Here is a 23,789-nt window from a genome sequence, read left to right on the forward strand (position 1 = left end):
TAGTTCAACATTTGTTCCAAACTCCTGTCTAAACATGGTTCTCAAAACGTTGCTGGATATGAAATAAACTGGATATTACAGTTCAAGATGTATAACCAGATGAATTTACTTTTTCTAGGAATGGATCCATTATCGCAAACTGTACCCTAGAGTATGGAAATACCACCACACCTCCCAATGGGTCAGAAGTGGTGAGACAATTGGTTAATAGTTTAGCAAATGGCACGGATTTAGGAAACGTCACACTTATTCCAGGGACCATCAGTTCTGGTGGTAAGTGTTATAAATTATGCTGCAAATTTCACAATGCAAGAGCTACCTGATTGTTGCAAAGACTGATGTACATGGATAGGACAGGTTCGGAGGGATATGCACCAAAGGTGGGACTAGTATAAATGGGGCACGTTGACTAGTGTGGGCAAGTTGGGCTGAAGGGCTTGTTTCCACAATGTATCACTCTGTGACTCTAACCAGCAGGTTGAAGTTGACTGGTCAATGTTTCTCGTAAAGGTGAAAGGGGTCGGAAATAAAGGTTCCAAAGAGGAAATTCCTCCCACATCCCTCCATAACATTAATAATGTTGTCACCCTGTGAATCAATTGAAAAAAAACTTGCATTAGAGTATGTTCCTTTATAGTAAGTCACAGGGTGATGGAGAGATTTAGTGGCTCTTCGGCCCAGAGTCCATGCCAACTATCAATTACCCATTAATCACATTTTCTGTTCTAACCACCTTCTTGTCAATTCCCTCCAGATTCTCCACTCACCTGAATGAATGAATGAATGAAAACCTTATTATCACATGAGACAAGTCACAGTGAACTTCTTTCCTTGCATACCTTGGCCCCCATCCCTGCACCAGTTCCCCCTTCGTTCTTGCCCCCCCCCACGGCGGTCCCCCCATTTTAGAAGGATGAGAGGAGATCTTATCGAAACGTATAAGATTATTAAGGGATTGGACACGTTAGAGGCAGGAAACATGTTCCCAATGTTGGGGGAGTCCAGAACAAGGGGCCACAGTTTAAGAATAAGGGGTAGGCCATTTAGAACTGAGATGAGGAAAAACTTTTTCAGTCAGAGTTGTGAATCTGTGGAATTCTCTGCCTCAGAAGGCAGTGGAGGCCAATTCTCTGAATGCATTCAAGAGAGAGCTAGATAGAGCTCTTAAGGATAGCGGAGTCAGGGGGTATGGGGAGAAGGCAGGAACGGGGTACTGATTGAGAATGATCAGCCATGATCACATTGAATGGCGGTGCTGACTCGAAGGGCCGAATAGCCTCCTCCTGCACCTATTGTCTATTGTTCTTCAGGGCGGTCCCCCCACGCCACGTCCTCCTTTGTTCCTTCCCTTGGCAGCGACTTCCTTACTTCACGGGGACGTCTCGCCCGTCGGTCGGCTCCATCATCGACCGCCGCTGTGACCTCTCAATGAAATATGAGATGCTGTTCCTCAAATGATTCTGGGTGATCAGCCATGATCATGTTGAATGGCTGTGCTGGCTCGAAGGGCCAAATGGCCTCCTCCTGCACCTATTTTCTATGTTTCTATGTTAATTTGCGTTGTGCCTCTGACAGTGGAGGAGGCCCAGGATAGGAATGTCAGTGTGGGAATGGAAGGGGGAGTTAAAGTGTTTAGTCTAAATAACGTCCAAAAATTAAGTATCAGTATAATGTGGAAAATTAACGTGACAAATGCTATGCAAAGCTTCCCTGGGGGAATGGAACACATTGGGTAAGGCTCAGTGGTCGGAAGCCATTATATATATATATATATATATATATATATATACATACATATATATATGTATATATATATGTGTGTGTGTGTGTGTGTGTGTGTATATATATATATATATATTCAGTCTGAAGAAGGGTCTCGACCTGAAACGTCACCCATTCCTTCTCTCCCGAGATGCTGCCTGACCTGCTGAGTTACTCCAGCATTTACTACACCAAGAACCTTGGGGCAAAGACTATTCCCAACCCATTGTAACTGTCCGTCTTTAGTTTTTTAGTTTTAGATGTACAGGCCCTTCGGCCCACCGAGTCCGTACCAACCAGCGACCCCCGCACACTACACTATCCTACACACACTAGGGACAATTTACATTTATACCAAGCCAATTAACCTAGAAACCTGCACGCCTTTGGAGTGTGGGATGAAACCGAAGATCTCAGAGAAAACGCAAGCAGGTCAAGGGGAGAACGTACAAACTCTGTACGGACAGCACCCGAAATTGGGATTGAACCTGGGTCTCCGGCGCTGTAAAAGCTGTAAGGCAACAACACTACCGTTGTGCCACCGTGCCGCCCACAAATGTCTAATGTAACTGCACCAAAGGCAGATATGCCAAAGAAACAGAATTCCAGTAATGCAAGCCTGGTACCCAGGCTTAATGTGTGACATGCTACTGGAGTCCAGAGTCCTAGTTTCACCTGACATAGATAGTGCAATAATACTCAGATATCAGTCTCAAAAGGACGTGAAGGTACAGAAACTGGACCTAACAGGACACAAATAGAGCAGAAAATTGTGGGTCGTGGGATGATGCAAGTATTAATGTCAGAGGGAAGATTAAAATGAACTTTCCAAAAGACAAAAATTATGAACTAATAATGTTGTTTTCCTCATTCAACATTGTACCACCAGATTCCGCACAATCACAATTCTCCAGTACAACTGAATTACCAACTACATCTGGACCAACAACTGCCAGTACAACAGAATCACCAACTACAACCACGCAAAATCGGGTTGTAGCTAATGTCCCACTCTCTTTCAGTGTTGTTGGTGATTTTGAACCAAGCTTAAATAATCGAAGTTCCCGCAACTTCCGATCCTTGGCTGCCAGTATTACAACTGGGGTAAGTTCCCTTATTCTGTGTTGATCTATTTATTAATCTCTCGTTGATCCTATTGTTTTTACGAAACAATGCCTTAGAACTTCATTTATCCCAGGAGGGAAATTGATCTGCAGACAGTCATAGAAACACAAAATACATGAAACATGAAATTAAAGTGACGAGCAGAAAGGATGGGGGATGTGCAAAGATTGGGGATGGGGGAGGGGGAAGGTTGGAGGGTGGGGGGGGGGGTGGAGGGTCAGTCTACCCCACGACAGAAGGGGGAGGAATTTGATAGCCACAGGGAAGAAGGATCTCCTGTGGCGTTCTGTGCTGCATCTTGGTGGGACCAGTCTGTTGCTGCAGGTGCTCCTCAGGTTGACCAGTGTGTCACGGAGGGGGTGAGCTGTATTGTCCAGGATGCTCTGCAGGAGATGCTTTGAGGAGCATCCTCCCCTCCAAGACCACCTCCCATGGACCCCATATGGATCTAGCTGCCAGAGGAGGTCGCTGACAGGTTTTGGTGCGTTCTTTATCATTTTCTCATTTAGTAAGGAATACAGCCTAAGTATTACTGTAGATATGTTTAATGGCATATTTTCTTTTAGTGTGCTTTAAGTATGAGAAGGTGCAGGAGAGTAATGTTGCATCTCTGAATCTCCAAGGAGATTTGCCGAGTGGATTTTCCTATCTTAAGCCACGTTGACAGAGACAGAGCCATTTCAATCTTTCAAAGGAAAAATGCAGAGTACAATTTTGGGAAAATGTTGTGCAAGGGAACTGGCTGAGTGATGTTGACTGGTTTGCCCCACTGGTTGCTAGCATGGGCCAGCTGGGCTGAACGGCCTCCTTCCCTGTCTTTATGTTCCGTGAGTCTAATACTTGTACAGGACTGAGCAAATGCTTCAGTGATGATGAATGACACAAAGTGCAGGAGTAACTCAGTAGGTCAGGCAGCCTCTCCAAAAGACATGAATAGGCAATGTTTCAGATTGGGACCCTTCTTCGAACTCATTGTCCCGACCCAAAATATCACTTATTCACGTTCTGTCGAAATTCTAGGACAGCGCTGTGGTGCAGTGGTAGAGTTGCTGCCTCACAGCGCCAGAGGCCCGAGTTCAATCCAGACTACGGGTGCTGTCTGTACGGAGTTTGTACGTTCTCCCCGTGATCGCGTGGGTTTTCTCCATGTGCTCCAATATCCTCCCACACTCCAAAGACGTACAGGTTTGTAGGTTAACTGGCTTTTGTAAACATTGTTCCTAGCGTGTGGGATAGTGATGGTTTACAGGGTTTGCTCTTTGGCGCGGAATCGATGGGCCAAAGGGGCAGTTTCTGCGCTGTATCTCTAAACTAAACTAAACTAAAAGCCAGATAGACACAAAATGCTGGAGTAACTCAATGGGTCAAGCAGCATTTCTGGAGAGAAGGAATGGGCGACGTTTCGAGACGAGACACAAAACGTCACCCATTCTTTCTCTCCAGAGATGCTGCCTGACCTGCGGAGTTACTCCAGCATTTTGTGTCTACCTTCGATTTAAACCAGCATCTACAGTTTTTTTCTTAAACTAAATTCCACCTGAACTGCTAAGTCATTCCAGCACTTTCTGTCTCCTTTTTAAACCAACATCTGCTGTGATACACGTCTCTTTAAACCTTTTGCATGTAATATTAAGCGTCCTGAAATGGACCTCAAGAGTCAAGAGAGTAAAAAATGTTTAATTGTCTTATTTACAAGGGGAATTTATGACAAGGTCTATATACATCATACCAGGGAACACCAGGGGACACCTTTCAACTGTCCTGCCAACTTCCTAAGTTCAGTGAGAGCCATCTCATCAAATAAAAAAACATTACCTTCTACTATAAAGTCATTCAAGTAGAAAGAGGTTCTCGTATTTTTATTGTGTGCTTTGAACTTAAACCTTCCTGACTCATGTAGCACGGAAACAGACCAAGTCATTCATGTTAACCAATATGTCCCATTGAAGCAAGTCCCATTTTCCAATATCTACCCCATATTCTTTATAACCTTTCCTATACTTGCACCTGTCAGGAAAAGTCTCGACTCGAAACGCCTCCCATTCCTTCTGTCAGATATGCTGAGTTACTCCAGCATTTTGTGTCTATCAAGTGTCTTTCATATGTTGCTATTGTACCTCCCTCAACTACCTCCACTGGCAGCTCGTTCCATCTGGGATTCATGGGAGGGGGTCTTGGAGGGGAGGATGCTCCTCAAACTGCAGAGCATCCTGGACAATACAGTTCACCCTCTCTCTCCATGACACTCTGGTCAACCTAAGGAGCACCTTCAGCAACAGACTGGTTCCACCAAGATGCAGCACAGGGCGCCACAGGAGATCCTTCTTCCCTGTGGCTATCAAACTGTACAACTCCTCCCCCTTCTGTCGTGGGGTAGACTGAATCACCCCCCCAATTTTTGTACATCTCCCAATCCTTTCCACTCATCATTTTGATTTCATGTTTCGTGTATTTTGTGTTTCATGACTGTTGGCAAATCAATTTTCCTCCTGGGATAAATAAAGTTCTATCGTATTGTATTGTATCGTATCGTATCATATACTCTCTGAGTGAAAAAGTTGCCCCTCAGGTTCCTATTAAATTTCCCCTCTCACCTTAAACCTATGTCCTCTGGTTTTTAATTCCCCCACTGGGTAAAAGACTGCATTAATCCTATCTATTCCTCTCATGATCTTATACACCTTACAGAACCAGGGGCCACAGTTACAAATAAGTGGTGTGTCATTTAGGACTGAGATGAGGAAAAAACTGTTTCACTCAGAGAGTTGTGAATCTGTGGAATTCCCTGCCACAGAAGGCAGTGGAGGCCAAATCACTGGATGTTTTCAAGAGAGAGTTAGATTTAGCTCTTCGGGCTAACGGAAGCAAGGGATGGGGGGAGAAAGCAGGAATGGGGTACTGATTTTGGATAATCAGCCATGGCGATGTTGGCTCAAAGGACCAAATGGCCTTCTCCTGCACCTATTTTCTATGTATCTATGTTTTTATGTTTCTATATTTCTAAGGTATAATTCTCCAGAGAAAAAAACATGTCTAGCATGCGCTGCTTTAAGCTGCAGGGCTGTGGAACAACTAGCTGAGTGGGGTAACACACTGTAGGTGGTGGCTAACTGCTTGCTGTGCCTATTTGTTCCGATTTTGAAACTGATGTATGAAATGCTTTGGGTAGGAGAAGCAATGGAAGTGGCTGGGAAGTCAAGCCACCTGTCTCTTTAAATTATCCTCCCTGCTCCCACTCTGATTTGTTTGCCTTTTGACAAAAGTTCAGTCTAGTTTGTTGTCTTGTGTACAGAGGTACAGTGAAAAGCTTTTGTTGCGTGCTATCCAGTCATCGGAGAGACAGTACACGATGGCCGGTGATATGGCCACTCAAAATGTTAGTTTGGTTAACAACTCTTAGTTTTGCAGTTTATTTATCAAACGATTGCAAATGAATCCTCATAGATGTATTTCTTTTGCAGCTTGATGCTGTGTACAGACCGGACCCAAATTACCGTCGAGCAATAGTCAATAATTTCAGGTAAGGAATAAACAATTTGCATCTCTTGGCTGTGGGTAGTCAATCAACTTAACATTTTTTAACCTCAACCTAAAGGGAGTGCAAATAGAAAAAAATTCAGGTCCACTGCATGGAACCAACTAATGGCTGGAGTCCTGCCATTAGACCACAGAGGTTGATAATAGAAAATATACCCTAGAACACAGTACAACACAGGAACAGGACTTTCAGTCTGAAGAAGGGGCTCGACCCGAAACATCACCCATTCCTTCTCTCCAGAGATGCTGCCTGTCCCGCTGAGTTATTCCAGCGTTTTGTGTCTATCTTCGGTTTAAACCAGCATCTGCACTTCCTTCCCACACACTGGAAAAGGCCACTATGTTGTCCATCCAAGTAAACCCAACTACCTCCACGTGGTATACACCGATCAGCCAAAACATTATGACCACTGACGGGCAAAGTGAATAACATTGGATCGCGCCCTGCTGCGTATGGGGCTGCACATGGAGGACCAACAGCATATTAGGCAGGTGGTCATAATGTTTTGGCTCATCAAGACATAATGTTTTGGCTGATTGGTGTAAATCCATCTATTCCCAGCCTGTATATGTCTCTGTCTTAATGCCTCTAACATTGCTATCGTATTTACTTCCACCACCACCCACGCAGTATGTTCCAGGCACAAACTGCCCTCTGAGTAAAAATCTTGCCTCCCATATCTCTTTTAAACTTTCCCCCTCTCTCATCTTAAAGCCATGCCCTCTAGTATTTGACATTTCAACGCTGGGAAAAAATATATCATCTACCCTATCTACGCCTCTCAGAATTTTATCAACCTCTATCAGGCCTCCCCTCAGCCTCTGATGCTTCAGAGAAAACAATCCAAGTTTGCCTAATCTCTTCTTACAGCTCTTCTTCTTCTTAAGCCCTTGGCTCCTCGGTCTTTCGAGATCTCCCCAGTTGAACCACTCCCAGACATTTGTGCCTGGACCCCTCTTCTCCAGCTGTTCCTGGGGCCACCTCTTTTCCTTTTTCCTTGGGGGTTCCATTTCAGGGCTTGCCGGGTGATGTTTGTGGCGCGTTTTCTGAGGGTGTGTCCAATCCAACCCAATTTTCTCTTTCAAATTTGTAAGTCAATGGGATCCTGGCTTAGCTATTACTCCTTAATCCAGGCATCATTCAGTTTACAACTCAGCGGTATGAATATAGACGAAATGTGTAGGAAGGAACTGCAGATGCAGAGACACAAAAAGCTGGAGTAACATATGTCCTTTGAACCTTTGGGGTAAGATGGTTCTGGATCTGGCTTTAGAAACAAGGAACTGCAGATGCTGGTTAATATATAAAAGGGCACCATGTGCTGGAGTAACTCAGCAGCATCTCTGGAGAACATGGATGGGTGATGTTTCGGGTCGAGAGCCTTCTACAGACTCTAAAGAAGGGTCTCGACCTGAAACATCACCCACCTTTTTTCTCCAGATTTACTCCAGAATTTTGTATCTATCTTAGGAAAGATTTAGAGGGATACAGGCCCAATGCGGGCAAATGTCAAGTCAAGTCAATTTTATTTGTATAGCACATTTAAAAACAACCCACATTGACCAAAGTGCTGTACATCAGTTCAGGTACTAAGGACGAACATACAATGGCACACAAACATAACAGCACATACATAAACAGTTCACAGCACACCCTCAGAGGGCCTCAAAAGCTAGGGAGTAGAAATAGGTTTTGAGCCTGGACTTAAAGGAGTCGATGGAGGGGGTAGTTCTGATGGGGAGAGGGCCATCTTGGTCAGCACGGACGGGTTGGGCCGAAGGGCCTGTTTCTGTGCAGTATGATTATGGCTATCTATGACTAGTTCAACATTTGTTCCAAACTCCTGTCTAAACATGGTTCTCAAAACGTTGCTGGATATGAAATAAACTGGATATTACAGTTCAAGATGTATAACCAGATGAATTTACTTTTTCTAGGAATGGATCCATTATCGCAAACTGTACCCTAGAGTATGGAAATACCACCCCACCTCCCAATGGGTCAGAAGTGGTGAGACAATTGGTTAATAGTTTAGCAAATGGCACGGATTTAGGAAACGTCACACTTATTCCAGGGACCATCAGTTCTGGTGGTAAGTGTTATAAATTATGCTGCAAATTTCACAATGCAAGAGCTACCTGATTGTTGCAAAGACTGATGTACATGGATAGGACAGGTTCGGAGGGATATGCACCAAAGGTGGGACTAGTATAAATGGGGCACGTTGACTAGTGTGGGCAAGTTGGGCTGAAGGGCCTGTTTCCACAATGTATCACTCTGTGACTCTAACCAGCAGGTTGAAGTTGACTGGTCAATGTTTCTCGTAAAGGTGAAAGGGGTCGGAAATAAAGGTTCCAAAGAGGAAATTCCTCCCACATCCCTCCATAACATTAATAATGTTGTCACCCTGTGAATCAATTGAAAAAAAACTTGCATTAGAGTATGTTCCTTTATAGTAAAGATTTAGTGGCTCTTCGGCCCAGAGTCCATGCCAACTATCAATTACCCATTAATCACATTTTCTGTTCTAACCACCTTCTTGTCAATTCCCTCCAGATTCTCCACTCACCTGAATGAATGAATGAATGAATGAATGAATGAATGAATGAATGAAAACCTTATCGTCACATGAGACAAGTCACAGTGAACTTCTATCCTTGCATACCTTGGCCCCCATCCCTGCACCAGTTCCCCCTTCGTTCTTGCCCCCCCCCCCCCCCCACGGCGGTCCCCCCATTTTAGAAGGATGAGAGGAGATCTTATCGAAACGTATAAGATTATTAAGGGATTGGACACGTTAGAGGCAGGAAACATGTTCCCAATGTTGGGGGAGTCCAGAACAAGGGGCCACAGTTTAAGAATAAGGGGTAGGCCATTTAGAACTGAGATGAGGAAAAACTTTTTCAGTCAGAGTTGTGAATCTGTGGAATTCTCTGCCTCAGAAGGCAGTGGAGGCCAATTCTCTGAATGCATTCAAGAGAGAGCTAGATAGAGCTCTTAAGGATAGCGGAGTCAGGGGGTACGGGGAGAAGGCAGGAACGGGGTACTGATTGAGAATGATCAGCCATGATCACATTGAATGGCGGTGCTGACTCGAAGGGCCGAATGGCCTCCTCCTGCACCTATTGTCTATTGTTCTTCAGGGCGGTCCCCCCACGCCAGGTCCTCCTTTGTTCCTTCCCGTGGCAGCGACTTCCTTACTTCACGGGGACGTCTCGCCCGTCGGTCGGCGCCTTCATCGACCGCCGCTGTGACCTCTCAATGAAATATGAGATGCTGTTCCTCAAATGATTCTGGGTGATCAGCCATGATCATGTTGAATGGCTGTGCTGGCTTGAAGGGCCAAATGGCCTCCTCCTGCACCTATTTTCTATGTTTCTATGTTAATTTGCGTTGTGCCTCTGACAGTGGAGGAGGCCCAGGATAGGAATGTCAGTGTGGGAATGGAAGGGGGAGTTAAAGTGTTTAGTCTAAATAACGTCCAAAAATTAAGTATCAGTATAATGTGGAAAATTAACGTGACAAATGCTATGCAAAGCTTCCCTGGGGGAATGGAACACATTGGGTAAGGCTCAGTGGTCGGAAGCCATTATATATATATATATATATATATATACACATACATATATATATGTATATATATATGTGTGTGTGTGTGTGTGTGTATATATATATATATATATTCAGTCTGAAGAAGGGTCTCGACCTGAAACGTCACCCATTCCTTCTCTCCCGAGATGCTGCCTGACCTGCTGAGTTACTCCAGCATTTACTACACCAAGAACCTTGGGGCAAAGACTATTCCCAACCCATTGTAACTGTCCGTCTTTAGTTTTTTAGTTTTAGATGTACAGGCCCTTCGGCCCACCGAGTCCGTACCAACCAGCGACCCCCGCACACTACACTATCCTACACACACTAGGGACAATTTACATTTATACCAAGCCAATTAACCTAGAAACCTGCACGCCTTTGGAGTGTGGGATGAAACCGAAGATCTCAGAGAAAACGCAAGCAGGTCAAGGGGAGAACGTACAAACTCTGTACGGACAGCACCCGAAATTGGGATTGAACCTGGGTCTCCGGCGCTGTAAAAGCTGTAAGGCCACAACACTACCGTTGCGCCACCGTGCCGCCCACAAATGTCTAATGTAACTGCACCAAAGGCAGATATGCCAAAGAAACAGAATTCCAGTAATGCAAGCCTGGTACCCAGGCTTAATGTGTGACATGCTACTGGAGTCCAGAGTCCTAGTTTCACCTGACATAGATAGTGCAATAATACTCAGATATCAGTCTCAAAAGGACGTGAAGGTACAGAAACTGGACCTAACAGGACACAAATAGAGCAGAAAATTGTGGGTCGTGGGATGATGCAAGTATTAATGTCAGAGGGAAGATTAAAATGAACTTTCCAAAAGACAAAAATTATGAACTAATAATGTTGTTTTCCTCATTCAACATTGTACCACCAGATTCCGCACAATCACAATTCTCCAGTACAACTGAATTACCAACTACATCTGGACCAACAACTGCCAGTACAACAGAATCACCAACTACAACCACGCAAAATCGGGTTGTAGCTAATGTCCCACTCTCTTTCAGTGTTGTTGGTGATTTTGAACCAAGCTTAAATAATCGAAGTTCCCGCAACTTCCGATCCTTGGCTGCCAGTATTACAACTGGGGTAAGTTCCCTTATTCTGTGTTGATCTATTTATTAATGTCTCGTTGATCCTATTGTTTTTACGAAACAATGCCTTAGAACTTCATTTATCCCAGGAGGGAAATTGATCTGCAGACAGTCATAGAAACACAAAATACATGAAACATGAAATTAAAGTGACGAGCAGAAAGGATGGGGGATGTGCAAAGATTGGGGATGGGGGAGGGGGAAGGTTGGAGGGGGGGGGGGGGTGGGTGGAGGGTCAGTCTACCCCACGACAGAAGGGGGAGGAATTTGATAGCCACAGGGAAGAAGGATCTCCTGTGGCGTTCTGTGCTGCATCTTGGTGGGACCAGTCTGTTGCTGAAGGTGCTCCTCAGGTTGACCAGTGTGTCACGGAGGGGGTGAGCTGTATTGTCCAGGATGCTCTGCAGGAGATGCTTTGAGGAGCATCCTCCCCCCCAAGACCACCTCCCATGGACCCCATATTGATCTAGCTGCCAGAGGAGGTCGCTGACAGGTTTTGGTGCGTTCTTTATCATTTTCTCATTTAGTAAGGAATACAGCCTAAGTATTACTGTAGATATGTTTAATGGCATATTTTCTTTTAGTGTGCTTTAAGTATGAGAAGGTGCAGGAGAGTAATGTTGCATCTCTGAATCTCCAAGGAGATTTGCCGAGTGGATTTTCCTATCTTAAGCCACGTTGACAGAGACAGAGCCATTTCAATCTTTCAAAGGAAAAATGCAGAGTACAATTTTGGGAAAATGTTGTGCAAGGGAACTGGCTGAGTGATGTTGACTGGTTTGCCCCACTGGTTGCTAGCATGGGCCAGCTGGGCTGAACGGCCTCCTTCCCTGTCTTTATGTTCCGTGAGTCTAATACTTGTACAGGACTGAGCAAATGCTTCAGTGATGATGAATGACACAAAGTGCAGGAGTAACTCAGTAGGTCAGGCAGCCTCTCCAAAAGACATGAATAGGCAATGTTTCAGATTGGGACCCTTCTTCGAACTCATTGTCCCGACCCAAAATATCACTTATTCACGTTCTGTCGAAATTCTAGGACAGCGCGGTGGTGCAGTGGTAGAGTTGCTGCCTCACAGCGCCAGAGGCCCGGGTTCAATCCAGACTACGGGTGCTGTCTGTACGGAGTTTGTACGTTCTCCCCGTGATCGCGTGGGTTTTCTCCATGTGCTCCAATATCCTCCCACACTCCCACACTCCAAAGACGTACAGGTTTGTAGGTTAACTGGCTTTTGTAAACATTGTTCCTAGCGTGTGGGATAGTGGGACAGGGTTTGCTCTTTGGCGCGGAATCGATGGGCCAAAGGGGCAGTTTCCGCGCTGTATCTCTAAACTAAACTAAACTAAAAGCCAGATAGACACAAAATGCTGGAGTAACTCAATGGGTCAGGCAGCATTTCTGGAGAGAAGGAATGGGCGACGTTTCGAGGCGAGACCCAAAACGTCACCCATTCTTTCTCTCCAGAGATGCTGCCTGACCTGCGGAGTTACTCCAGCATTTTGTGTCTACCTTCGATTTAAACCAGCATCTACAGTTTTTTTCTTAAACTAAATTCCACCTGAACTGCTAAGTCATTCCAGCACTTTCTGTCTCCTTTTTAAACCAACATCTGCTGTGATACACGTCTCTTTAAACCTTTTGCATGTAATATTAAGCGTCCTGAAATGGACCTCAAGAGTCAAGAGAGTAAAAAATGTTTAATTGTCTTATTTACAAGGGGAATTTATGACAAGGTCTATATACATCATACCAGGGAACACCAGGGGACACCTTTCAACTGTCCTGCCAACTTCCTAAGTTCAGTGAGAGCCATCTCATCAAATAAAAAAACATTACCTTCTACTATAAAGTCATTCAAGTAGAAAGAGGTTCTCGTATTTTTATTGTGTGCTTTGAACTTAAACCTTCCTGACTCATGTAGCACGGAAACAGACCAAGTCATTCATGTTAACCAATATGTCCCATTGAAGCAAGTCCCATTTTCCAATATTTACCCCATATTCTTTATAACCTTTCCTATACTTGCACCTGTCAGGAAAAGTCTCGACTCGAAACGCCTCCCATTCCTTCTGTCAGATATGCTGAGTTACTCCAGCATTTTGTGTCTATCAAGTGTCTTTCATATGTTGCTATTGTACCTCCCTCAACTACCTCCACTGGCAGCTCGTTCCATCTGGGATTCATGGGAGGGGGTCTTGGAGGGGAGGATGCTCCTCAAACTGCAGAGCATCCTGGACAATAGAGCTCACCCTCTCTCTCCATGACACTCTGGTCAACCTGAGGAGCACCTTCAGCAACAGACTGGTTCCACCAAGATGCAGCACAGGACGCCACAGGAGATCCTTCTTCCCTGTGGCTATCAAACTGTACAACTCCTCCCCCTTCTGTCGTGGGGTAGACTGAATCACCCCCCCAATTTTTGTACATCTCCCAATCCTTTCCACTCATCATTTTGATTTCATGTTTCGTGTATTTTGTGTTTCATGACTGTTGGCAAATCAATTTTCCTCCTGGGATAAATAAAGTTCTATCGTATTGTATTGTATCGTATCGTATCATATACTCTCTGAGTGAAAAAGTTGCCCCTCAGGTTCCTATTAAATTTCCCCTCTCACCTTAAACCTATGTCCTCTGGTTTTTAATTCCCCCACTGGGTAAAAGACTGCATTAATCCTATCTATTCCTCTCATGATCGTATACACCTTACAGAACCAGGGGCCACAGTTACAAATAAGTGGTGTGTCATTTAGGACTGAGATGAGGAAAAAACTGTTTCACTCAGAGAGTTGTGAATCTGTGGAATTCCCTGCCACAGAAGGCAGTGGAGGCCAAATCACTGGATGTTTTCAAGAGAGAGTTAGATTTAGCTCTTCGGGCTAACGGAAGCAAGGGATGGGGGGAGAAAGCAGGAATGGGGTACTGATTTTGGATAATCAGCCATGGCGATGCTGGCTCGATGGGCCAAATGGCCTTCTCCTGCACCTATTTTCTATGTATCTATGTTTTTATGTTTCTATATTTCTAAGGTATAATTCTCCAGAGAAAAAAACATGTCTAGCATGCGCTGCTTTAAGCTGCAGGGCTGTGGAACAACTAGCTGAGTGGGGTAACACACTGTAGGTGGTGGCTAACTGCTTGCTGTGCCTATTTGTTCCGATTTTGAAACTGATGTATGAAATGCTTTGGGTAGGAGAAGCAATGGAAGTGGCTGGGAAGTCAAGCCACCTGTCTCTTTAAATTATCCTCCCTGCTCCCACTCTGATTTGTTTGCCTTTTGACAAAAGTTCAGTCTAGTTTGTTGTCTTGTGTACAGAGGTACAGTGAAAAGCTTTTGTTGCGTGCTATCCAGTCATCGGAGAGACAGTACACGATGGCCGGTGATATGGCCACTCAAAATGTTAGTTTGGTTAACAACTCTTAGTTTTGCAGTTTATTTATCAAACGATTGCAAATGAATCCTCATAGATGTATTTCTTTTGCAGCTTGATGCTGTGTACAGACCGGACCCAAATTATCTTCGAGCAATAGTCAATAATTTCAGGTAAGGAATAAACAATTTGCATCTCTTGGCTGTGGGTAGTCAATCAACTTAACATTTTTTAACCTCAACCTAAAGGGAGTGCAAATAGAAAAAAATTCAGGTCCACTGCATGGAACCAACTAATGGCTGGAGTCCTGCCATTCGACCACAGAGGTTGATAATAGAAAATATACCCTAGAACACAGTACAACACAGGAACAGGACTTTCAGTCTGAAGAAGGGGCTCGACCCGAAACATCACCCATTCCTTCTCTCCAGAGATGCTGCCTGTCCCGCTGAGTTATTCCAGCGTTTTGTGTCTATCTTCGGTTTAAACCAGCATCTGCACTTCCTTCCCACACACTGGAAAAGGCCACTATGTTGTCCATCCAAGTAAACCCAACTACCTCCACGTGGTATACACCGATCAGCCAAAACATTATGACCACTGACGGGCAAAGTGAATAACATTGGATCGCGCCCTGCTGCGTATGGGGCTGCACATGGAGGACCAACAGCATATTAGGCAGGTGGTCATAATGTTTTGGCTCATCAAGACATAATGTTTTGGCTGATTGGTGTAAATCCATCTATTCCCAGCCTGTATATGTCTCTGTCTTAATGCCTCTAACATTGCTATCGTATTTACTTCCACCACCACCCACACAGTATGTTCCAGGCACAAACTGCCCTCTGAGTAAAAATCTTGCCTCCCATATCTCTTTTAAACTTTCCCCCTCTCTCATCTTAAAGCCATGCCCTCTAGTATTTGACATTTCAACGCTGGGAAAAAATATATCATCTACCCTATCTACGCCTCTCAGAATTTTATCAACCTCTATCAGGCCTCCCCTCAGCCTCTGATGCTTCAGAGAAAACAATCCAAGTTTGCCTAATCTCTTCTTACAGCTCTTCTTCTTCTTAAGCCCTTGGCTCCTCGGTCTTTCGAGATCTCCCCAGTTGAACCACTCCCAGACATTTGTGCCTGGACCCCTCTTCTCCAGCTGTTCCTGGGGCCACCTCTTTTCCTTTTTCCTTGGGGGTTCCATTTCAGGGCTTGCCGGGTGATGTTTGTGGCGCGTTTTCTGAGGGTGTGTCCAATCCAACCCAATTTTCTCTTTCAAATTTGTAAGTCAATGGGATCCTGGCTTAGCTATTACTCCTTAATCCAGGCATCATTCAGTTTACAACTCAGCGGTATGAATATAGACGAAATGTGTAGGAAGGAACTGCAGATGCAGAGACACAAAAAGCTGGAGTAACATATGTCCTTTGAACCTTTGGGGTAAGATGGTTCTGGATCTGGCTTTAGAAACAAGGAACTGCAGATGCTGGTTAATATATAAAAGAGCACCATGTGCTGGAGTAACTCAGCAGCATCTCTGGAGAACATGGATGGGTGATGTTTCGGGTCGAGAGCCTTCTACAGACTCTAAAGAAGGGTCTCGACCTGAAACATCACCCACCTTTTTTCTCCAGATTTACTCCAGAATTTTGTATCTATCTTAGGAAAGGTTTAGAGGGATACAGGCCTAATGCGGGCAAATGTCAAGTCAAGTCAAGTCAATTTTATTTGTATAGCACATTTAAAAACAACCCACATTGACCAAAGTGCTGTACATCAGTTCAGGTACTAAGGACGAACATACAATGGCACACAAACATAACAGCACATACATAAACAGTTCACAGCACCCCCTCAGAGGGCCTCAAAAGCTAGGGAGTAGAAATAGGTTTTGAGCCTGGACTTAAAGGAGTCGATGGAGGGGGTAATTCTGATGGGGAGAGGGCCATCTTGGTCAGCACAGACGGGTTGGGCCGAAGGGCCTGTTTCTGTGCAGTATGATTATGGCTATCTATGACTAGTTCAACATTTGTTCCAAACTCCTGTCTAAACATGGTTCTCAAAACGTTGCTGGATATGAAATAAACTGGATATTACAGTTCAAGATGTATAACCAGATGAATTTACCCTTTCTAGGAATGGATCCATTATCGCAAACTGTACCCTAGAGTATGGAAATACCACCCCACTTCCCACTGGGTCAGAAGTGGTGAGACAATTGGTTAATAGTTTAGCAAATGGCACGGATTTAGGAAACGTCACACTTATTCCAGGGACCATCAGTTCTGGTGGTAAGTGTTATAAATTATGCTGCAAATTTCACAATGCAAGAGCTCCCTGATTGTTGCAAAGACTGATGTACATGGATAGGACAGGTTCGGAGGGATATGCACCAAAGGTGGGACTAGTATAAATGGGGCACGTTGACTAGTGTGGGCAAGTTGGGCTGAAGGGCCTGTTTCCACAATGTATCACTCTGTGACTCTAACCAGCAGGTTGAAGTTGACTGGTCAATGTTTCTCGTAAAGGTGAAAGGGGTCGGAAATAAAGGTTCCAAAGAGGAAATTCCTCCCACATCCCTCCATAACATTAATAATGTTGTCACCCTGTGAATCAATTGAAAAAAAACTTGCATTAGAGTATGTTCCTTTATAGTAAAGATTTAGTGGCTCTTCGGCCCAGAGTCCATGCCAACTATCAATTACCCATTAATCACATTTTCTGTTCTAACCACCTTCTTGTCAATTCCCTCCAGATTCTCCACTCACCTGAATGAATGAATGAATGAAAACCTTATCATCACATGAGACAAGTCACAGTGAACTTCTATCCTTGCATACCTTGGCCCCCATCCCTGCACCAGTTCCCCCTTCGTTCTTGCCCCCCCCCCCCCCCCCCCACGGCGGTCCCCCCATTTTAGAAGGATGAGAGGAGATCTTATCGAAACGTATAAGATTATTAAGGGATTGGACACGTTAGAGGCAGGAAACATGTTCCCAATGTTGGGGGAGTCCAGAACAAGGGGCCACAGTTTAAGAATAAGGGGTAGGCCATTTAGAACTGAGATGAGGAAAAACTTTTTCAGTCAGAGTTGTGAATCTGTGGAATTCTCTGCCTCAGAAGGCAGTGGAGGCCAATTCTCTGAATGCATTCAAGAGAGAGCTAGATAGAGCTCTTAAGGATAGCGGAGTCAGGGGTTATGGGGAGAAGGCAGGAACGGGGTACTGATTGAGAATGATCAGCCATGATCACATTGAATGGCGGTGCTGACTCGAAGGGCCGAATGGCCTCCTCCTGCACCTATTGTCTATTGTTCTTCAGGGCGGTCCCCCCACGCCAGGTCCTCCTTTGTTCCTTCCCTTGGCAGCGACTTCCTTACTTCACGGGGACGTCTCGCCCGTCGGTCGGCTCCATCATCGACCGCCGCTGTGACCTCTCAATGAAATATGAGATGCTGTTCCTCAAATGATTCTGGGTGATCGGCCATGATCATGTTGAATGGCTGTGCTGGCTCGAAGGGCCAAATGGCCTCCTCCTGCACCTATTTTCTATGTTTCTATGTTAATTTGCGTTGTGCCTCTGACAGTGGAGGAGGCCCAGGATAGGAATGTCAGTGTGGGAATGGAAGGGGGAGTTAAAGTGTTTAGTCTAAATAACGTCCAAAAATTAAGTATCAGTATAATGTGGAAAATTAACGTGACAAATGCTATGCAAAGCTTCCCTGGGGGAATGGAACACATTGGGTAAGGCTCAGTGGTCGGAAGCCATTATATATATATATATATATATATACATACATATATATATGTATATATATATGTGTGTGTGTGTGTGTGTATATATATATATATATATTCAGTCTGAAGAAGGGTCTCGACCTGAAACGTCACCCATTCCTTCTCTCCCGAGATGCTGCCTGACCTGCTGAGTTACTCCAGCATTTACTACACCAAGAACCTTGGGGCAAAGACTATTCCCAACCCATTGTAACTGTCCGTCTTTAGTTTTTTAGTTTTAGATGTACAGGCCCTTCGGCCCACCGAGTCCGTACCAACCAGCGACCCCCGCACACTACACTATCCTACACACACTAGGGACAATTTACATTTATACCAAGCCAATGAACCTAGAAACCTGCACGCCTTTGGAGTGTGGGATGAAACCGAAGATCTCAGAGAAAACGCAAGCAGGTCAAGGGGAGAACGTACAAACTCTGTACGGACAGCACCCGAAATTGGGATTGAACCTGGGTCTCCGGCGCTGTAAAAGCTGTAAGGCAACAACACTACCGTTGCGCCACCGTGCCGCCCACAAATGTCTAATGTAACTGCACCAAAGGCAGATATGCCAAAGAAACAGAATTCCAGTAATGCAAGCCTGGTACCCAGGCTTAATGTGTGACATGCTACTGGAGTCCAGAGTCCTAGTTTCACCTGACATAGATAGTGCAATAATACTCAGATATCAGTCTCAAAAGGACGTGAAGGTACAGAAACTGGACCTAACAGGACACAAATAGAGCAGAAAATTGTGGGTCGTGGGATGATGCAAGTATTAATGTCAGAGGGAAGATTAAAATGAACTTTCCAAAAGACAAAAATTATGAACTAATAATGTTGTTTTCCTCATTCAACATTGTACCACCAGATTCCGCACAATCACAATTCTCCAGTACAACTGAATTACCAACTACATCTGGACCAACAACTGCCAGTACAACAGAATCACCAACTACAACCACGCAAAATCGGGTTGTAGCTAATGTCCCACTCTCTTTCAGTGTTGTTGGTGATTTTGAACCAAGCTTAAATAATCGAAGTTCCTGCAACTTCCGATCCTTGGCTGCCCATATTACAACTGGGGTAAGTTCCCTTATTCTGTGTTGATCTATTTATTAATCTCTCGTTGATCCTATTGTTTTTACGAAACAATGCCTTAGAACTTCATTTATCCCAGAAGGGAAATTGATCTGCAGACAGTCATAGAAACACAAAATACATGAAACATGAAATTAAAGTGACGAGCAGAAAGGATGGGGGATGTGCAAAGATTGGGGATGGGGGAGGGGGAAGGTTGGAGGGTGGGGGGTGGGGGGGGGAGAGTCAGTCTACCCCACGACAGAAGGGGGAGGAATTTGATAGCCACAGGGAAGAAGGATCTCCTGTGGCGTTCTGTGCTGCATCTTGGTGGGACCAGTCTGTTGCTGAAGGTGCTCCTCAGGTTGACCAGTGTGTCACGGAGGGGGTGAGCTGTATTGTCCAGGATGCTCTGCAGGAGATGCTTTGAGGAGCATCCTCCCCTCCAAGACCACCTCCCATGGACCCCATATGGATCTAGCTGCCAGAGGAGGTCGCTGACAGGTTTTGGTGCGTTCTTTATCATTTTCTCATTTAGTAAGGAATACAGCCTAAGTATTACTGTAGATATGTTTAATGGCATATTTTCTTTTAGTGTGCTTTAAGTATGAGAAGGTGCAGGAGAGTAATGTTGCATCTCTGAATCTCCAAGGAGATTTGCCGAGTGGATTTTCCTATCTTAAGCCACGTTGACAGAGACAGAGCCATTTCAATCTTTCAAAGGAAAAATGCAGAGTACAATTTTGGGAAAATGTTGTGCAAGGGAACTGGCTGAGTGATGTTGACTGGTTTGCCCCACTGGTTGCTAGCATGGGCCAGCTGGGCTGAACGGCCTCCTTCCCTGTCTTTATGTTCCGTGAGTCTAATACTTGTACAGGACTGAGCAAATGCTTCAGTGATGATGAATGACACAAAGTGCAGGAGTAACTCAGTAGGTCAGGCAGCCTCTCCAAAAGACATGAATAGGCAATGTTTCAGATTGGGACCCTTCTTCGAACTCATTGTCCCGACCCAAAATATCACTTATTCACGTTCTGTCGAAATTCTAGGACAGCGCGGTGGTGCAGTGGTAGAGTTGCTGCCTCACAGCGCCAGAGGCCCGGGTTCAATCCAGACTACGGGTGCTGTCTGTACGGAGTTTGTACGTTCTCCCCGTGATCGCGTGGGTTTTCTCCATGTGCTCCAATATCCTCCCACACTCCCACACTCCAAAGACGTACAGGTTTGTAGGTTAACTGGCTTTTGTAAACATTGTTCCTAGCGTGTGGGATAGTGGGACAGGGTTTGCTCTTTGGCGCGGAATCGATGGGCCAAAGGGGCAGTTTCCGCGCTGTATCTCTAAACTAAACTAAACTAAAAGCCAGATAGACACAAAATGCTGGAGTAACTCAATGGGTCAGGCAGCATTTCTGGAGAGAAGGAATGGGCGACGTTTCGAGGCGAGACCCAAAACGTCACCCATTCTTTCTCTCCAGAGATGCTGCCTGACCTGCGGAGTTACTCCAGCATTTTGTGTCTACCTTCGATTTAAACCAGCATCTACAGTTTTTTTCTTAAACTAAATTCCACCTGAACTGCTAAGTCATTCCAGCACTTTCTGTCTCCTTTTTAAACCAACATCTGCTGTGATACACGTCTCTTTAAACCTTTTGCATGTAATATTAAGCGTCCTGAAATGGACCTCAAGAGTCAAGAGAGTAAAAAATGTTTAATTGTCTTATTTACAAGGGGAATTTATGACAAGGTCTATATACATCATACCAGGGAACACCAGGGGACACCTTTCAACTGTCCTGCCAACTTCCTAAGTTCAGTGAGAGCCATCTCATCAAATAAAAAAACATTACCTTCTACTATAAAGTCATTCAAGTAGAAAGAGGTTCTCGTATTTTTATTGTGTGCTTTGAACTTAAACCTTCCTGACTCATGTAGCACGGAAACAGACCAAGTCATTCATGTTAACCAATATGTCCCATTGAAGCAAGTCCCATTTTCCAATATTTACCCCATATTCTTTATAACCTTTCCTATACTTGCACCTGTCAGGAAAAGTCTCGACTCGAAACGCCTCCCATTCCTTCTGTCAGATATGCTGAGTTACTCCAGCATTTTGTGTCTATCAAGTGTCTTTCATATGTTGCTATTGTACCTCCCTCAACTACCTCCACTGGCAGCTCGTTCCATCTGGGATTCATGGGAGGGGGTCTTGGAGGGGAGGATGCTCCTCAAACTGCAGAGCATCCTGGACAATAGAGCTCACCCTCTCTCTCCATGACACTCTGGTCAACCTGAGGAGCACCTTCAGCAACAGACTGGTTCCACCAAGATGCAGCACAGGACGCCACAGGAGATCCTTCTTCCCTGTGGCTATCAAACTGTACAACTCCTCCCCCTTCTGTCGTGGGGTAGACTGAATCACCCCCCCAATTTTTGTACATCTCCCAATCCTTTCCACTCATCATTTTGATTTCATGTTTCGTGTATTTTGTGTTTCATGACTGTTGGCAAATCAATTTTCCTCCTGGGATAAATAAAGTTCTATCGTATTGTATTGTATCGTATCGTATCATATACTCTCTGAGTGAAAAAGTTGCCCCTCAGGTTCCTATTAAATTTCCCCTCTCACCTTAAACCTATGTCCTCTGGTTTTTAATTCCCCCACTGGGTAAAAGACTGCATTAATCCTATCTATTCCTCTCATGATCGTATACACCTTACAGAACCAGGGGCCACAGTTACAAATAAGTGGTGTGTCATTTAGGACTGAGATGAGGAAAAAACTGTTTCACTCAGAGAGTTGTGAATCTGTGGAATTCCCTGCCACAGAAGGCAGTGGAGGCCAAATCACTGGATGTTTTCAAGAGAGAGTTAGATTTAGCTCTTCGGGCTAACGGAAGCAAGGGATGGGGGGAGAAAGCAGGAATGGGGTACTGATTTTGGATAATCAGCCATGGCGATGCTGGCTCGATGGGCCAAATGGCCTTCTCCTGCACCTATTTTCTATGTATCTATGTTTTTATGTTTCTATATTTCTAAGGTATAATTCTCCAGAGAAAAAAACATGTCTAGCATGCGCTGCTTTAAGCTGCAGGGCTGTGGAACAACTAGCTGAGTGGGGTAACACACTGTAGGTGGTGGCTAACTGCTTGCTGTGCCTATTTGTTCCGATTTTGAAACTGATGTATGAAATGCTTTGGGTAGGAGAAGCAATGGAAGTGGCTGGGAAGTCAAGCCACCTGTCTCTTTAAATTATCCTCCCTGCTCCCACTCTGATTTGTTTGCCTTTTGACAAAAGTTCAGTCTAGTTTGTTGTCTTGTGTACAGAGGTACAGTGAAAAGCTTTTGTTGCGTGCTATCCAGTCATCGGAGAGACAGTACACGATGGCCGGTGATATGGCCACTCAAAATGTTAGTTTGGTTAACATTTCTTAGTTTTGCAGTTTATTTATCAAACGATTGCAAATGAATCCTCATAGATGTATTTCTTTTGCAGCTTGATGCTGTGTACAGACCGGACCCAAATTATCTTCGAGCAATAGTCAATAATTTCAGGTAAGGAATAAACAATTTGCATCTCTTGGCTGTGGGTAGTCAATCAACTTAACATTTTTTAACCTCAACCTAAAGGGAGTGCAAATAGAAAAAAATTCAGGTCCACTGCATGGAACCAACTAATGGCTGGAGTCCTGCCATTAGACCACAGAGGTTGATAATAGAAAATATACCCTAGAACACAGTACAACACAGGAACAGGACTTTCAGTCTGAAGAAGGGGCTCGACCCGAAACATCACCCATTCCTTCTCTCCAGAGATGCTGCCTGTCCCGCTGAGTTATTCCAGCGTTTTGTGTCTATCTTCGGTTTAAACCAGCATCTGCACTTCCTTCCCACACACTGGAAAAGGCCACTATGTTGTCCATCCAAGTAAACCCAACTACCTCCACGTGGTATACACCGATCAGCCAAAACATTATGACCACTGACGGGCAAAGTGAATAACATTGGATCGCGCCCTGCTGCGTATGGGGCTGCACATGGAGGACCAACAGCATATTAGGCAGGTGGTCATAATGTTTTGGCTCATCAAGACATAATGTTTTGGCTGATTGGTGTAAATCCATCTATTCCCAGCCTGTATATGTCTCTGTCTTAATGCCTCTAACATTGCTATCGTATTTACTTCCACCACCACCCACACAGTATGTTCCAGGCACAAACTGCCCTCTGAGTAAAAATCTTGCCTCCCATATCTCTTTTAAACTTTCCCCCTCTCTCATCTTAAAGCCATGCCCTCTAGTATTTGACATTTCAACGCTGGGAAAAAATATATCATCTACCCTATCTACGCCTCTCAGAATTTTATCAACCTCTATCAGGCCTCCCCTCAGCCTCTGATGCTTCAGAGAAAACAATCCAAGTTTGCCTAATCTCTTCTTACAGCTCTTCTTC

General features: G+C 44.7%; 3 long non-coding RNA genes across 3 annotated transcripts; all 3 read left to right on the forward strand.

Moving 5' to 3' along the window:
- The first annotated feature begins 152 nt into the window (after positions 1 to 152).
- LOC144590848 (uncharacterized) lies at positions 153 to 6,371 on the forward strand. Its single transcript, XR_013546591.1, has 3 exons — positions 153 to 273; positions 2,651 to 2,865; positions 6,348 to 6,371. It is a non-coding gene; the product is annotated as an uncharacterized LOC144590848 (long non-coding RNA).
- A 2,032-nt stretch (positions 6,372 to 8,403) lies between these two features.
- On the forward strand, positions 8,404 to 14,651 carry LOC144590855 (uncharacterized). The gene is made up of 3 exons (XR_013546597.1): positions 8,404 to 8,516; positions 10,900 to 11,114; positions 14,602 to 14,651. It is a non-coding gene; the product is annotated as an uncharacterized LOC144590855 (long non-coding RNA).
- Positions 14,652 to 16,636: 1,985 nt separating this feature from the next.
- LOC144590856 (uncharacterized) lies at positions 16,637 to 22,882 on the forward strand. Its single transcript, XR_013546598.1, has 3 exons — positions 16,637 to 16,775; positions 19,132 to 19,346; positions 22,834 to 22,882. It is a non-coding gene; the product is annotated as an uncharacterized LOC144590856 (long non-coding RNA).
- The last annotated feature ends 907 nt before the right edge of the window (positions 22,883 to 23,789 follow it).

The sequence above is a fragment of the Rhinoraja longicauda genome, unplaced genomic scaffold (assembly GCF_053455715.1).
Source record: "Rhinoraja longicauda isolate Sanriku21f unplaced genomic scaffold, sRhiLon1.1 Scf000353, whole genome shotgun sequence".
NCBI lineage: Eukaryota > Metazoa > Chordata > Chondrichthyes > Rajiformes > Arhynchobatidae > Rhinoraja > Rhinoraja longicauda.